The following is a 17,639-nucleotide window of genomic DNA, read 5'->3' as shown; positions in this document are numbered from 1 at the left end:
CTTGAACATTGATACCCCTTCTCATTTTTTTCTCCTCCCACTTCCCCTTCCCGTAGCCCCTCCCAATCATTTGTTTTTCTCCTTCCATTCCTGAATTTCAAATAAACAAATAAACATATATATAATATACCAGATAACAAAGTAAGATACAGAGCCAATATGAGATTAACCATAAGGGGGAGAAAAAGAGAAAAGAAATAACTTTACATAGTACATTAAAAAAATTTTCTTTTCTTTTTTGCCAGTCTTGGGACTTGAACTCACAACCTCACTGTCCTTGGACACTTTTTGCTCAAGGCTAATAGTCTATCTCTTAAGCCACAGTGCCACTTGTAGCTTTTTCTGTGTATATGGTACCGAGGAATTGAACCCAGGGCTTCGTGCACGCTAGGCAAGCGCTCTACCACTAGGCTATGATCTCAGCTCCAGCTCTATCATTCTTTCATGTCTATATTTACTTTATATTTAGTGTAACCATTAATAGTTTGATTGTATCTAATCTATTTTTCATTTCATTTTTGTTTTGCTTCTATTTTCCTCTATATTAGTCTTTTTTATTCTGTTTCCTTTTGACAATATTGAAATTTGAACTCCAGATCTCAGACACTTGTGTGGCATCCAAGGTTGGCATGCACGCTACAAAGCCATCCATGCCTCCAGCTGTTTTTTTCCTAATGAGGTCTCTGGGATTTCTCTACTACTCAGGCTGATCTCAAATCAAAGTCATCTAGATTCAGTCTTCTGAGTACCAAAGACTAAAGATATGTGTAGATATTGCTTGACTTCTGTCTTCCATTAATATTTTATATTTTATATGTTAAATGTTCAATTTAAACTGATCTTTAGGCTTTGGAGAAATATCTCTTAATAGGATGAAATTAGTGACTGTTCCATGAATCATCCACAGTCTACTGAAAGCTAATTATACACAATTTCACATAAAATGTGAAAGTCTTACATACTGCTGATCTTCATGTTATAACAATCATATGTCCTATCTGTATTCATGGACAATCCAACCAGAAAAATGCTAACATTATCACTTTGTCCCACATCATTTCAGTATAAAGAGGAAAAATAATCGAGCTGTAACCAAGCTGTTGCTCTTCCTTGGCTGAATCTCCTTCCATCACCACTTTCTCTAGATTAACCAAGGCTCTTTACCATATCTTGAAGAGCAAATCTACTCCCAACAATTTACCTTGCTTTACCTTTATCTGCCATTGTGGACTGTGACTTCATTTTGAAAGGAGATCACTTGCTCAGATCTCCATGGATTAATTTTTCTATATATTTCAAGAACATGTTCTATTTGTTTGTACTTATTCCCTGTAAGGAAATTAATTCAGTGTGAAGGATTTCACTATGTTTTCTGTGACTTTCAGTAGTTTTATGATAATGTATCAGAGCATTGTTTTCTTTACATTTATTCAGTTTAGTACATTGAGAGATTTTGAGATGGATGTTCTGAGATGGAGAACTACTTTGGCTATTCTGATTTTACAAAAATCCTCTGACCCCCATTTCTAGCTTGTCTCCTTTGATGACTCTTAAAATTAATGTTAAAATTGTGATCTTAAGTGGACATATTAATGTATGCCTGTAATCCCAGTTACTTAAGGCAATCAATCTACTACTTGAGCCACATCCCCACTTCGGGCCACATGTGGTTAACTGGATATAACTGTCTCACAGCCTTTCCTGCCTGGGCTGGCTTCAAACTATGATTCTCAGATCTCAGCCTCCCGACTATCTAGGATTATAGCTGTGAGCCACTCACTGGTTCCCATATACTTTTTTTAAAAGACATGTTTAAAAAATTACTTTTTGAAGTAAAAACTATTTTTGATATGGAAATTATTAACAACACTCATAAATGCACAGTTGAAGTCGGAATTTAAGAAAAAACTTATAAGTGGGATAAAAATAAAACAAAAACTATCTGACTTAAAACTAAAATATGTATGTTTTGGTAGAACTGAGCTATGAACTAAAATTAGTAGCATGTTATTTTTCAAAGACAAAAATGTTAATTTCTCTGGTAAAGAATATTTTACATTTTACTTTCTCAAAAAAGCAATGCAATAAGCCACCCATGCTATTAAATAGTTCCATTTGAGTCCAATCTTCAAGGCTTCCCTGCTAAAATCTATCTGAGCTGTTTCTGGCCAGGGGAGAGGTCAGTAGAATGAGGTCAGTACAATGACCTCAGCTTTCTCTGTGGCATTAGAAGAATAAAAACATCTCCTCATTGAATCCTGAAATTTCTAACATGTAGCAACATGAGATAGAACAAGATGATCACAGATGTACAGTGGAACTTTATAATGATACTCTGCTTGGAGGGTCTTGTTGCAGAGGACAACATCACAAGTCTAACATGAAGAAATTATAGCTTTGGATTACTACATTGGCAAGACATTGGAATCATATTGCATTCCTTTCTTTCAAAGACAAGCAATGGTGCATTTTATTGGTTTATTTATCACAAAGCATATAGACTCAACTTATTTTAGAACATAAAAATAATCCAGTATATTTTGAAACTACTAGAAAAGCACAAAGAAAATGTGTCTATTTTTGAACATTGTAAAAAATAAAAAGAAAAGCAAAGCTATTATAAAATAAAATACATGTTTCTACAAAATTAGCACACAATGCACCTAGTGAATGACGAACATTGATAGAATAACTTACAAAGACAAACATATATCCAAGAAAAATATAGTATTTGTTTTACACAGAGAGAGTTAAAAGTTTTTCTAAGAATAAAAATACCTGGATTACAATAACAGCTTTAAAACTAACATAATATTGAACTCTAAATAATAAATGAAAAAAAACAAACCAGAATATATCTTTTTGATTTGTCTTAAGAAGTAAAGAAAGACAAAATCATGAGAAGTAATGCACTATCTATCTGGAAAATGTAACTGTAACCCCTCTTTACATTAAAATAAAATAAAATAAAAAAGAAATTGTAAGGGATAGGGATCAAATTTCAACATTCTACATACCTTGTTTTCCCAACACCGTTAACTGTGAAGTAAGCCAGACCCAAAGGAACATAGGCTCAATAGTTTCCCTCATTTGTAATAATTAGTACACACCTAGGACTTCCTAGCAGAGGATTGCAATAGCTCAAAACCTAAATACCTAAAGCCATATAGGATGAGACTAAATGAAAGGACCTCCAGGATATGGAAATAAGAGCTTTATATTGTATGATTGTTGTTCTTAATGTACTGTGATATTTCTCCTCTCTTTTGCTGTTCCTTGGTTATTTCATATTATTACAGTATTTCACCTTGTTATCTGATATATTGGATATATGGATATTTGGTTATTTGAAATCGGATGGGGGTGGGGGTAGGTGGAGGGAAATGGGGACAAAGACATGAGAAAGGGTATCAATGTATGTGAAGCAATGCACTTTCTGTCGGGTGAATATAATATAACCCTTCTATTAATTACAATTTAAAAATATATGGGAAAAAAGAGCTTTATATTGTATGATTGCTGTTCTTAATCTACTATGTTATTTCTCTTCCTTTTGTTGCCCTGTGGTTAATCTCATATTGTTGCAGTATGGAATCAACCTAGATGTCCCTCAGTTGATGAGTGGATCAACAAGATGTGATATTTGTACACAATGGAATTCTATGCTGCTGTCAGAAAGAATGACATTGCCCCATTTGTTAGGAAATGGAAAGATTTAGAAAAAATCATATTAAGTGAAGTAAGCCAGTGATTATTGTCATAATCAGTAGAAACCTTGGGCTCTCCTAGCAGAGATTTGCAAGAGCAAAACCTTGATACAAAAAGCCAAACTCTTTAATGAAAAGAAATATGCCTACACAACCAAAAAGTCCATTGACATCTTAGTTTTCATGTCATTATTCAGTACCATGTAATTCAGAAAAAAGCAGCAACATATAAAATATAAATATACAGTAATACCCAATGCGTCATCAATATTACACTAGTTGACTGAATTTTTCTGCACTGCGAAGGAATGATTCTTTTGTTCTTTTAACAAAATTCTCAATGTGTGGAAAATCCTTTTTTCCTAGCAGATGTTGGACCATTTGAAGATAATTGAGGTGTTAATTATTGTTCAATATATTAAAAATCAATATAATCAACCACAGTGCTGAATAAAGAAAAAGTTACATGAATATAGTAAGGCACAGAAAGCAGTTGAAAAAGTTCAATATCAAACTATAGCATAAAAACTCTCAGACATTCACATAGTGAGACCAAGAAGAACATTCTTAGGAGAGCATCAGGAAGGACTCAATAGTTATGTGCATAGGATCATACACAATTATATTTATCACAATGAACCCCAAGAAAATAAGAGGATTTTTATCTCACTTTTTCATTTTTATTCTCCCACACACACCTTTATCGCCATTTTTTTTCTTTCTATACCTTTTGTCTTTGTGTGTTAGTTTATATGCTTTGGGGAGGCCAGGGACAAAGGATGAACAAATACAGAGTGATACTCACTAGATACTATGTTGAAAATCTACCACACAACTTGTGTTTGTGGGTATGGAAGGTATAACGGGGAGAAAAGGAGGAAAGGAGTGACAACGTTCAAAAAGAAATGTGCTCATTATCTCTCTAATGTTACTGTAATCCCCTGAACATCACTTTTTCAATAAAAATTAAAAAAAAGAAAACAAACTTTCATAAAACTAGTGGTATGGAGAAATTCTTCAACTAGATATACTGCATTATAAAAATCCTAAATACAAACACTGAATGTTTATCTTCTAAGATTAGTGGAAATTGCTCTCACTGCTGGAACTGAATAAAATAATGGAAATTTTTTCATCTTTTCCATAAGTAAACAAAAGGAAGTAAAAGTCCTAAGGATCATAAAGAAAAAGAAAACAGGCATAGAAAAATACCAAATAATCAATATGAAAATTGTAAAATGTTACATCCTAATTAGGGTCAAAAGATATTTTTAAATGTGCCATATGTAAATAAGATAAATATGATTCCTATTTATGTAAAATACAATGCAATAAAAATATGAGAAGACTCAATATGGTCTCTACAGAATTTTTTCTGGTAAAATTCCTTTCTTGATAGAAAAATGGCATCAATCTTTTAACACAATATTTTCATTCTAGTTGATCTTTTCCAGAATTTGAATTTTTTTTCAGAATTTCTGTATTAGTATAGAATTCCACATCCATGTCCTACATTGCCTTTTTCAGGTCATGAGCTCTTTTTGTGCTCTGAATTCTTGCAAGCATTTATTTGTGTTTTCTCTAATGTTATTGATAACTTCAGAGTTTAGTTTAATTAAATGGGATCTCCTACATTAGTATTTGTTTTCAAGGATTTGTTAAATTTTGGAAGGGCAATGTTCTCTTTTTGTTTAATTATTTCTTGTTTTCCTATCTTTATACTTTACATAACAAGTTATTGGAAGGAATTATTTGTTCATTTGTAGTCTTTCAATTGAAATACTTTCAGTTGTTATTCAGGACAGTGAGGTGGCAGGTAATTTCTCTCCAGGGGTAGAAGTATGTCTCGGTCACCAATCATGCCACCAGCAGTCCCAAGTCACTAGGCCTGATAGCACAGGTCACATGCTAGAAAACTTGCTAGGGTCCCTGGTAAATGTGTTAGTTGCCTTCTTCTGGCCTGCTTTCTCTACAGAAGTTTTCTTTGTTTGCTTATGGGGTTTAAATCTTTCCACAGAGTGTTTTGCCACCCGTGGATGAGGCAGGGTCTTAATTGTTCCAGGAGATATTTATTTTAATGTACCTTGGGTAATTAGTTATCTAATCCTAAGATATCTCCAAGTACGTTCAGAGAGCAGGAAGAGCGAACAGAGCACTGATTTCTTCACTTGATGGGCCTGGGCACTCTATCTGCTGCTCTCTCTTGGTAGCTTCATATCCCATTGATCATTTCTCCAAAACTGTGGTGGGGATGGGTTGGGAGTGGGGACAGTAAATAGAGGCTTTATAAGTTCCATGATTCTCATAGCCTTGACTCCAAACTCTTAGCTCTGCCTAACAGAAAAACACATGTAGTTAGGAGGCAGGACCTCCAGGATCAAGTAATATACTAGCTACAAGCACCAGGCCATTAAAGTGATGGGACTCACAGGTTTCCAGGGAGGGTAGGACTTCTCTCTGTCACATCCTTCATTAAATAAGCTTCCTGATGCTTGAATTAATTAGAGGGTCAACATTAGTACTATCGCCTTTCTAAGCATTTCTTAGAAGATATGGTGCAAAGACTCAAGTCTTCTTAAGCTGTGATTATTTGTGCTTACCAATCATTAGATTATCTCAATCTCTTAATAAACCTCCTCTCAAAACAGTACCATATTATTCTTTTTTGAGTTTGGGGGAGGTGACAAAACGATGTTCTTCACCAAAATTAACCTACCCATCCAGAACAGTCAGTATCTCACCAATATCCCACATTGTGCTTATGGCTTGTGGAGTGGGCTTACCCGCAGCTACAATTACCAGGTTGTGTCAAGACAGTCTATCTTACTTTACTATTTTGTTGTAAGCTTTCTCCTCCCTTGACATCCAGTGTTAGAATTCTAGAATCTTTCCTTCTTTTTTCTGTCACCCTTCGGCTTTCCTGTATTTTAGTTCTTTTGCTAAAAGACAGTGATTCCTGACACTCTTCCTCTACTTCTGTTTTCTCAAGATACTACCTCCTTTTTTACTATGATCCTTCACATTTCCAAAACGAAACAGATAATTCTTGTAATTTGATCTCTGGTCCAGCCATTTGACAAAAGCATTTTTAGAAGTCATGAATAACTAATTTGAAAATGAATTGTAAAGTAATAGTACTAATAATAAAACTGGGCACTGGTGGCTCACAACTGGAATCCTAGCTAATCAGCAGCCGATGATCTGAGAACCTTGGCAGGAAAGTCTCTCAGACTCTTACCTTTAAGTAATCAATAAAAATCCAAGAGTGGAGCTGCAGGTCAAATATTAGAGTTCTAATTTTAAACAAAATGCTAAAGGACATTGCCCGGGCCTGTGTTCAAACCCCAGTACTTATACAAACATAACAATAAAAATAACAATAATAATAGTAAATTACTATGTATCAGGTGATACATTTGTTAGATCCCTAAAAAGTTTAACAAATCTAATCAAATACATGAAGTGTGCCAACAGAGAGGACATCATGGACACAGATTACAGTCAAAAGAAAGTGTTAATTAGCTAGCCATCAAGTACACTGGACATCTGGACCTGGTAAGGCATGAGTTTTTGCTCAGGGCCCCTTTTTATGGAGGAAACTCATATCCTTGTTTTCTCCCAGGTGGAAAGTCCCCAATGGCAGGTGCAAGCCAAGGAGGAACTAACGGAAGCCAAACACAGTATTATAGAAAAAGTTTGACCTATTTCTAAGACCCTTCTTTATAACCAATTTCTATGAGTAGACTGAGCACATTTTTCTTATAAATGTCAAGAGTCAAGGGACAAGGTCCACTGATGGGAGTGTTTTAATTCCAACCCAAAGGAACTTTTATCAAGCAGAACCAGGGTGCTCTATCACAATATTATTAACATGTTGCTAAAATTTTAGAAAAAAAGGCCTCCTCAAATGCAGATGCATACTATATACTACTAAAAGGACCACTTGTCTGGATTAAACTATTCTAAATACTATTATATATAATAATGCACTCAGGAAGAGGTTAACAGTTTTATATATATTTAGATTAGTACAGAAATAATAAAAATACAAAGTAAGCTTACTTAATAAACAGTATTATTTATCCCTGTATGAAAAAAATAGCTATCCATAAAAAACACATGTCAGATAAACCTAAATAATTATTTAACATTATATTTTTAATATTTTATACTTCACCAAATAAATATAAGGCATTTTACAGTCATAAGATGGAAACACAAAATATATCACATAAATGGAATTTTTTGGTAACACTGGAGGGGGAACTAAGCTTCTTGCTTAATAGGCACTTACTCTACCTCTTGAGCAACATCTAATTTTGCTTAAGTTAATTTTTCTATAGAGTCTTGTCTCCTATTTTAAGCTTGGACTGACCTGATATTGTGATTTCTCTAACAGAGACTTCTATATTACTAGGATCACAGGCATGTACTGCCAAACATAGCCCATTGGTTGTGATAAGATCACACTGATTCATTTTTCGCCTAAGCAGGCCTATGATCTGTAGTCTTCCAATCTTTTTCTCTCATCTAGAATTACTGGCATGAGACATGGAAAAATGACCCTATAAGAAGCAGGTAATTACCTGCCACCACTGCCACACAGGCCCCCTCCAGCTACATGACCGGCATTTCTACCACCAGCTCCTGCATGTCTACCACCAGCTCCTACATGTCTGGTGAGGGCTACCAGAGCCTGCAGTCCATGATGAAACCCGAGGGCCCCTCATATGGTGCCCTGTCACCAGTCTACAGCCTGCCCACTCACCTCCCCTACCATCCCCAAGTCTACCCTCCCAACCCACCCCACCACCTGTACCCCTTCCCCCTGCTTCCTTCCCCCACCCACCATGCTCCCTCCTGCTCCAAGCTATCCACCTCCACCCACTTACAACCCCAACTTCCCACCTCCACCCCCACGCCTGCCTCCCATGCAGTCCTACCTCACCCTCCTCCAGGCTTGGGTCTGCCACCTGCTAGTTACCCACCTCCTGCTTCCCCCCCTGGAGGACAGCCACCCGTGCCCCAGCCCATCCCCCCTTCTGGCATGTCATCCCCTTGGGGGACTGGGGCCAGCAGCCTGGATGAGATAACGTGATGCCTTTCTTTCCTTGATTTTTACCAATTTTTTTTTCTAATCAACTTGAAGAGTAGTTTAATGGGAAAGCAGCAGGGTACCTTGGATAATGCTAGAACCTGCGGGAGGAAGGGGTGAAAGGCGGGAGGTCCTTTCTCACATCTGGATGGTGGGATCAATGGCTCCAGTGTGGCCCAGCCTCTCTCTCCTGGTCTCATACACGTGGTTTAAGCTGTTGCCTAAAAGTCCTGCACTGGGTTACTTTATACTAGTGAAATGTTCACCAGCCATATTGGCTTAAGAAATAGCTTCAGTAAAGAGTGGATTTCTTCTAGAAATCAATTCCTCCTTTCCTGGAAACGATTTTCAATAGTCCCCCTCCATCCAAGTCCAACTGTTTTCTCGTTCAGTGACATTGTCCATGACGTCCAGTAGGTGAGCCACTCTTGGCTTTGTAGGTACCCACATCCTTTGTCCTGAGATTCTCTTGAAGGGGTCGCCTTGTGAGATGACCTACTTCTGTTTCTTCCAGGGAAATGGGGAGAAGTGTACTTGGAAAGTAATGTATGTTTACATCTTTTTGCTTATTCCTGTACATAAAGATACATTTTTTAAGTGTGAATGTTATCGGCATACTGTGAATTCCATCTTGGTTACAAATGAGACTCCTTCAATCAGTTATCCAAATAAAATCAGTTCTGAAACTAACAAAAAAAAAAAACAGAAGAAGCAGTTAATATACCGGAGCACATGCACATTAAATTACAAAGAAAATATTGAGCAATTTTGAAATTTGATTTATAATATAATTACAAGCAAAATTGAAAGTGAACATGAAACATCCACAATTTATTTTTAAATAATGCTGAAACTCATTAAGAAAATTGGCTACAACAACCAGAAAGTAGTTTGTAGACAGGAAAAGCAATAACCAAGACATTTTAATTTGAATCTTATTTTTTCTTAATTTTCTTCTTAATTTCTTCAGTGATCCAGAAATCATTCTTAAATGTGTCCTTCAGTCTTCAAGTGCTTAAACAGTTTTTGGACTGTTATTTGCTATTGATTTTAGTAACATTCTATTATGATCTGATAGGGTACGAGGGAACTATTTTGATTCTTTTGTGTTTTCTGAGATTTGCTTGAATATGGTCAAGATAGCTATTTTAGAGAAAATTTAATGAAGAAATGTAATTTCCTTCTGTAGGACACAACGTTCTATGGGTGTGTCCTAATTCTATATCATTGGTGGTACTCTAAAAGGTGCTGTCATTTATTTTTCTGTGTGTTTTGCCTAGTGATTAGAATGGAATGTTGAGGTCAGCCAATGATATTTCATCTAGACCAGTTTCTTTATCGTTGGTAATATTTATTTCACTATTGGGGGCACCAATAATGGGTACATAAATATTTAGAATTGACATACCTTCTTCATGTATTATTCCTTTTATTAATATGTATTACTTTATTTTTTATTTTCATTTTTATTTTTTTTATTATTTTTTTTGCCAGTCCTGGGCTTGAGCTCAGGGCCTGAGCACTGTCCTTGGACTTTCTCAAGGCTAGAGCTCTATCACTTGAGCCACAGCACCACTTCTGGCTTTTTCTATGTATATGTGGTACCAAGGAATTGAACCCGGGTCTTCGTGCATGCTAGGCAGGCACTCTACCACTAGGCCAAACTCCTGGCCCTCTAATATGTATTACTTTAATATTTACTAAGTAGCTTTCTTTTTTCCTGTGAAATCTGCTTTATCTGATATGATTATGGCTGACTCTGCTTCTTTTCAATTTCTTCTTGCTTGGTATATCATTTCCATTCTTGCATTTTTGCTATGTGTGTATCTTTGCCTGTAGGGTTTGTTTCTTGTATATATAATCTCTTGGATCCTACTATTCAATGCAATAGGCTTTGCCTTTTTAATGAGTTACAAGCTCTTTTATATTTAGAGTTTTAATGAGAATTACTTAGTGATTTCTGCTGTTCTACTGGTATAGACTAAATTGTAGTGGTTTCTACTTTTCATTATTTGTGTTCTTCAGGTTTTACTACTTTGCTAGATTAAATATTGTCAATAGCTTTTTCCCATGTGTTCCTCCATTGCAGTTTTGAAAGTCGTTCTTTCTGAGGCTCTCATTGTGTTCCATTCACTTCATATAATATTAATTGATGCCAGTCTTCTTTTGCTTTATTCTGTCCAATGGCCCAGGTCAAGCTGCTAACTTCCACAGAGATATTTGATCACAAGATGGCCTACAGATATGGCTGTTGGCAAAACATAGCAAACAAAAAGTGTGATGCAATGATCCAGAGGGGTAGCAAATCCATCTCAATTCTGTGAAGTAAATAGGGACTCTGTTCAAGCAATTTTTTTTTCTTTGCTTCTCTCAGACATTTGAAGTTCAGTATTAATTTAAACTCCTCTAATCACCATCTATCTGGAGTTTCACTAGTACTGTCTCCTAGCATACTAGTAAAGTGTTCACAGTTCCTTGAAACTGCATTTCAGTGCTTTTATTATTGGCATGTAGAGACACAGAAATATGGTGCCTGCCAGAAATGGCAATATTTTACAAAGACAGTTTTATTTTGAAGGCTCACAAATACTTCACTTAATGCTTCTCATATACTAGCAGGTAATTGCATTCTAAGCGCTCATCAAAATATTTAAGAACTGGTTAGCTCATCTATTTTTTTTTTCACAAAATTATATCACATTGTACTGGTGTATCATAGCTTATTTATCCTATCTCTCTGTTTTTGTTTTCTTGTTCAGGGTCTTGAACTCTAGGACTGGGCACTGTCCTTAGCTCTTCAGCTCAAGGCTACAGCCCTACCCCTTGAGCCACAATGCTACATCTGGTTTATTAGTGGTTAATTGAAGATGAATCTCATGGTCTTTTGTGCCCGGGCTGGCTTTGAACCTCAATCCACAGATCTCAGCCTACTGAGTAGCCAGGATTACAGGCGTGAGCCAAGGTGCCAGGCTTTCATTATCCATTTAACATTGACTCTAGTTTGGAGAAATTATGAATACAATTACTACTGGCATTCACAAGCAACTTAAGTTTGCATACCAACGCAATAAATATTTTTCAGTATGAATGCTGGAGTTTCTTTTAAACTTATTTTTAATATTTATTTTCTAATATATTTATTTATAAATATATTGTTTTTAATAAATATTTTAATGGGATATAGTAATTTTATTTTAAATATTTATTATAAATTTTTGTTATAAAATTCTGAAATGAGAAAACTCTATAAAGTCCACCAGAAATCCACAGTTTTTGTTTTCCCAAAACGACAACCACAATTTTCATGCTAAAGCTATTATTAGTTTACTTGAGATATTTATGCAAGGTAGGGATAAAAATAACACCATTAGGCCAGAAGTTTGGCCTAGTGGGAGAGTGCTTACCTAGCATACACAAAGACCGGGGTTCAAATCCATGGTACCACATGCAGAGAAAGAAGCCAGAGTGGTGCTGTGGCTCAACTGGTAGAGATCTAGCCTTGAGAAAGTCCAAGGTCAGTGCTATGGCCCAGAGTTCAAGGCCCAGTTCTGGAAAAAAATTAAAAAATATAATATCATCTGCCACCTCCTTTAGGCCTTAGACTTTGATTCACGTTAATCTGCATAGTTTCATTTATTCTTTACAATGGCTGAAAAATACACATTCCATTAATAACTGAACCCCAGACTAAGTTTCTCCCATAAAGAAAGCTGTGTAAGTTTGGATCTCCTTATGTTCTATTTTAGAGAGTTCTATATTTTTAGCCATACATCCATAATATACATATGTGTATTCTTATATGTTAAATTATTATAATTATAATTTCTGGGTAATAAAATAAACATTGCTAAAGCTGATATGTTTTCTCCAGCTTAGAAAAAAGAGCAGGCTACAATGAAATTTTTAAGTACAAGACATTATTTTTTTATTAAATAATTTATTAACATTGATTTTTACGTCATATTTCAAATGACATGTTTAACAAACAAGTATTCAAGAAGGGAATTTCTATATATAATCATTGGGACTTAGGTTTTAGAACATAATTAAAATTAGGCTAAGAGTTTATATGTCATAGGTACATATTAATCTATGTAATAAAACATTATGTCTATAGCCTTTTATGTCTATGTAGTTGTGTTTGTATTTCCAATACCATGTCCTTAGCATTGGGTATGAAAACATAGAGTCCTCACTCTTGTACTGTTTTGATCTAAATAGCCACACATTATGGATACCATGCACCTTTTGTTCCTTTGATCTTGACTTGTCTCACTCAACATGATTCGCTATAGATTCTTCCACTTCCCTGCAAATGCCATTATTTTATCTTATCTGTTGGCTATGTATAATTCCATTGTACATACATATATATATATATATATGATATTTTCTGTATCCATTCATCTGCAGTAAGGCATCTGGATTGTTTCCATCACCTGGCTAGTGTGAATAGTGCAGAGATAAACATAGCAACATAGCTGAGCAGGTGTCCTTATCATATCTTGGGTTGTGATGTTCAGGGTAGATGCCCAGAAGTGGTATGGCGGGATTGTAAGGAAGGTCAGTTTTCAGTTCTTTAAGAAACCTCCACAGTGCTTTCCAGAGTGGCTGAACTACCTTACAGTCCCACCAGCAGTGCAGTAGGGTTCCTTTTTTTCCACAACCCTGCCAGCATCTGTCATTGTCTGAGTTCAAAATCTTAGCCATTCTTGTTGGGGTAAGGTGGTATCTTAGGGTTGTTTTTATTTGCATTTCCTTTATGACCATGGATGATAAACATTTTCTCAGATGCTTTACTGCCATTTGAATCCCTTCTTTGGATAAGTCTCTCTTTACTTCCCTTGCCCATTTAGTGAATGTTTTGTTGGGTTTGGGGAGGATTAGTTTCTTGGGTTCCCTGTACATACTGGATATTAATCATTTGTCTGATGTATTATTGGTAAATATCTTTTCCCAGTTGGTTGGCTGTGTCTCTAGTTTTGTGGCTATGCTTTTATCTGTGCAGAAACTTTTTATTTTTAGGTAGTCCCATTTATCGAATCTCTCTCTAATCTGTTGTGACCCTGGGATTCTGTTTAGTAAACTTTTGCCTGTGCCTATGAGTTCCAGTATCTCTCCTACTCTATCAAGTAGCAGTTTCATGGTTTCCAGTCTGACATTGAGCCCCCTGCTTAGGTTTGGGTCAGTCAGATGCTGGCTAGCAGACTCCTGTACACCCCCACACGCTGTTGGAAGTCAGGGTCTCAGCACCCCTCAGTCTCCAGTTTCAGTGGCCTAGGAGAGGAGGCTGTTGGGTAAGTGGGATCAGGGACACCTCCACCTCCTTTGGCGGGGTGCTGGGTCTCAGTGCCTGCCTGCCTGTCAGTCTCCATTCATTGCCTGGGGAAGGGGGTTGTTGGGGGAAGGGACAGGAATCTGAATTCCTTGCCACCCTGCACTTGCCAGTCTTTCTTGAGCAGGGTGGGAGTGGTCTGGGTTAAGTCCAGTAGCTCACCACCGGCTCTGCTTTCCCTGTGGATTTGGGGAACCCGCTGGACTACTTACTGATGGGGTATGGCCGTGAGCTGCTCCTTGGTGTTGTAGGGTAGTTTGCTTCTGTGCCCTGTCTGTGTGGGTTCCTGTGTCTGAATTCCACCACTTGATGGTGTTGCTGGATGTAGGGGCTTCCAGTCCCTTCCTCTCTGGCTTTCATGGCTTGGGGGGAGGGGTCCTTGCATTTCAGATTCTTTGAGAATGTTGGATATAAGCTTTTCCTGGATTTCCTTTTCAGTTTGTGTACTTCTCCCATGCTTCTTGAATGTGTAGTTGTGGATTTCTTAAGGTAGTTGGCTCATGGGATTCCCTGAATCTCTCTTTTTGTGGGAGAGAACTAGGCTGGGTCCCTATTGTCTCGGCGCCATCTAAGAAGTTATTTTTGAAAACCTGTGGTTGCTCAAGCACATTCTCAGTTTGGAAAGGCCTGTAATTTACAAAAAAAAGAGATAAATTTCAGATTTCTCATCTGTTATATAGATGTGTTTGTTTAGAAAAATTCTTATAATTGTTTACTCTCTAAAGTTTAGATATGTAATGCACCTACTACCTGATGAATGGAAATGTAACTCTCTATACATCATCAAATGATAAAATATAATTGAAAAAATAGATCTGTAAAGGGCTGAATTGCAATTTATCAAAATTCACATATAGAAACTCTAAGGAACAGAGCTTCACAATATTAAAATGCTTTCAGTTAGGCTACATATGAAGGAAATAAAGTGAAAATGAGGTCATTAGAAGAGACTATTTTGAGAGGCATCCTATTGAAGAAGAAATCTTTCAAAACAAAGGTTCCTAAAGACAGGCACACAAAGAAAGACAGAGGCCATCACATAAGGTGGCTATATATCTATCCTCAAGGAGAAACATTAAGAGAAAGCAGATCTACTTATATAGTCATTGTGACTTTTGGCCTCTAGAGCTTTGTTTGTGTAAATCATGACACAGATATTATATAGCTAATAAATGAAAATCTGGCATCACCGAAGTATTGTGGAGAGCCCTTCCAGGTTTAGATGTTAGAGTAGAAGAGTCTTTTTTCAAGTGTTCAGCATGTATATAAATTCTTAAAAGGAGGGCCCAATTTTGTCAAGCAGCCAAGTTTCAGTTGATAAATTACTCAGGAAATTCTTCAGAAATGTATTCTATATTCCTCTGAAAATTTAATTCCAAATTGCAGTTTCCTAGAAAAGAAAATGGTAAGTGGTATAAGTTCAGTACTTTTTGATCCCTGAGGCTTCCAGAGGCCAGCCTCGGGAATCCTATTCATCCAGATTCACATCCTGTGCCTTTTTTTTTTGCCAGTCCTGGGAATTGAACTCAGGGCCTAAGCATTGTCTTTGGGCTTTCTCATTGATCCACAGCCTAATTTCTGGCTTTTTCAATGTATGTGATACTGAGGGATTGAATCAGGGTCCTTGGCAAGCACCTCTACCACTAGGCCAAACTCCCAGCCCAAATGTTTCTTTTCTTTTCTTTTTTTTGTCACTTATACAGCTTGAACTATGGGCCTAGGCACTGTCCCTGAGCTCTTCAGCTCAAGGCTACCATCCTACTCCTTGAGCCACAGCACCACTACTTCTTCTTCTGCCTTTTTATATTAAAATTGCCACTCACATCCACAATCCCACCTCAATTCTGTTTTTCTTTCATTGATGTTGAGCTTGACAATTAACATGGTTTTACCAAGTCAAATAATGACTACTCCATATCCCAGCAAATAGCTGAGAGAGGCATCCTTTTGATTGGTTCTCTGTCATGACAGTGAATACTCCCTAATAGAGGACAGGAATGACATCTTACCTGTGTACATGAATTTATAATTGGGTAAAAATACAATAAAATAAAATAAGTGCATGTTGTGTTAAATCCCTCAGCTCTGAAATTGTTAATTATTAAGATAAAATTGACTGATAAAAATAGAATTAACTCATTTGGATCTCTAATAGTATTTATTGATTACTAAACTATATAAGGCACTTATGAGAAGACTACAAAAGATAATTAGGAAACATTGTTATTCCCTAAATAAGTTGAAATCTGACTAGAATTCAAATTTAGTGGCAGAATGTGTAAAGTATTATCAGAATTAATTTGGGTGCAGGTTACTCACACCTGTAATCTTAGCTACACAAGAGACTGAGATCTGAGGATCACGGTTTAAAACCAGACTGGGCAGTAAAGTCTGTGAAAATCTTATCTCTAAATAGTCACAGAAAAATATGCAATGGAACTGTGGTAGAGTGCTAGCCTTAAGTGAAAGAACTCAGGGACAGTGCTCAGGTCCTGAATTCAAACTATAACCAACAACAAAGAAACAAGGAAAATGAGAGGGGAGAGAGAAAGAAAAAGAGAGAGAGAGGGAGGGACGGAGAGACATAGAAGGAACTCATTAATTAGAATAAAGAATGACCTTAAAATCTGGCTTGAGAATAAGACCAGCAGAATAAATTTTAATCAAACAGATTGTCTAAAAGTTTACATTGAAGGAATAAGCCAGATTTTCAGACCTAGATGTCAACATGCAGTCACAATATCATTGATTCTTCAAAGAAAATTACTCCAGCAAAGGACCTAGACAGCACATTGGTTGCCTATTATCAGGATTTTGTCCAATTTCATTTAGACTTTGCAGCACTTATCCTTATGTAAAAGATGCTAGAAGCAAAGAAAAGATTAATATATGACTGACTGCCAAGAACTATTGAAGCTTGAATTTAGTTTGTACAAAATCAAAGTTTACTTTCATAAAAACTACAGTGTCATATACTGTAGAGATCTTTCCAAGGGACTCTAATGCATACTTGATTGCCCTTTTTTCAACTTTGACCTCTCATAGAATAAACATCTTTTGAACTGCCATATTTCTTATTCTGTGTTTGCTGATACAGTCTTTTCCCCTGATTTTGATACCACATTCTTTTCCAAATGTAAACACTTTCTATATTGTTAGAACCAATTGAAATATTACTGTTAAGTATCTTCTCAACAAATTCAATGTCCATGTTATTTCTTTTTCATCTTAACATAAACTACTTTAAATTTTCTTGGCTATAGGTAGACTAAAATTGTGTAGATACATAGAAGGTAAGAATGGTAAATAAGGGGCTAGGAGCAAGCCTAGTGGTATAGTGTGTGCCTATCATACATAAGACCCAGGTTCCATTCCTCAGTACCACATACATAGAAAAAGCCAGAAGTGGTGCTTTGGCTCAAATGGTAGCCTTGAAAAAAAACCAAAGATAGTGCCCAGGCCCTGAGTTCAAGCCCCAGAAATGGCAAAAAAAAGATATTGT

The sequence above is a fragment of the Megascapheus bottae genome, chromosome 12, assembly GCF_031878675.1.
Source record: "Megascapheus bottae isolate mThoBot1 chromosome 12, mThoBot2.hap1, whole genome shotgun sequence".
In the NCBI taxonomy this organism is placed as follows: Eukaryota; Metazoa; Chordata; class Mammalia; order Rodentia; family Geomyidae; genus Megascapheus; species Megascapheus bottae.
This window is presented reverse-complemented; position numbering follows the sequence as displayed.